The 496-nt window shown below is 53.6% G+C and overlaps 1 non-coding gene across 1 annotated transcript; it reads right to left on the minus strand.

Annotated features, from left to right (window-relative positions):
• Window positions 1–74, minus strand: TRNAT-UGU. The gene has a single exon. It is a non-coding gene; the product is annotated as a tRNA-Thr (tRNA).
• Between the last annotated feature and the right edge of the window lie 422 nt (window positions 75–496).

Below are 496 nucleotides of genomic sequence, written 5' to 3' on the forward strand. Positions count from 1 at the left end.
AGGCACCACTGGGAGTGGAACCCAGGATCTCCTGTTTACAAAACAGAAGCTTTAGCCAGCTAAGCCATGGTGCCTGTGGGTAACTGTAACACACTGTTTGCCCACACCTGACTCCCTGCCATTGCCACCAGGGCCTGACAAGCTTTGCTTGTGTTTGGATTCTGCAAAGCAGAGGAGCAGGTGAGGTTTTCCTTGCAAGCTGTGTGTGAGTCAATCTTTGGCCAGGTCTGCACTACAAAGTTGTTTCAGCAGAATTATATTGCTCAGGTGTGTGAAAAACACACAACGCTCTCTCGATCGGTAGCTTGTGGCTGGTGCACACACTGCAATGACACGTCTGGCGACAAAACTGCCCTGTTTTGCTGACAAAATAAAACAACTTCGATGAGAGGGCTAGAGCTTTTTGCAGCAAACTTACGGGAGGGTCACGGGGTGGGGACACTGCGGGGGCAGGTTGGGGGGGGGCTGAGGGGCCCCACGGCCCCAGGCTGCCGCT

This window comes from Mauremys mutica, unplaced genomic scaffold (genome assembly GCF_020497125.1).
Source record: "Mauremys mutica isolate MM-2020 ecotype Southern unplaced genomic scaffold, ASM2049712v1 Super-Scaffold_100120, whole genome shotgun sequence".
Lineage (NCBI taxonomy): Eukaryota > Metazoa > Chordata > Testudines > Geoemydidae > Mauremys > Mauremys mutica.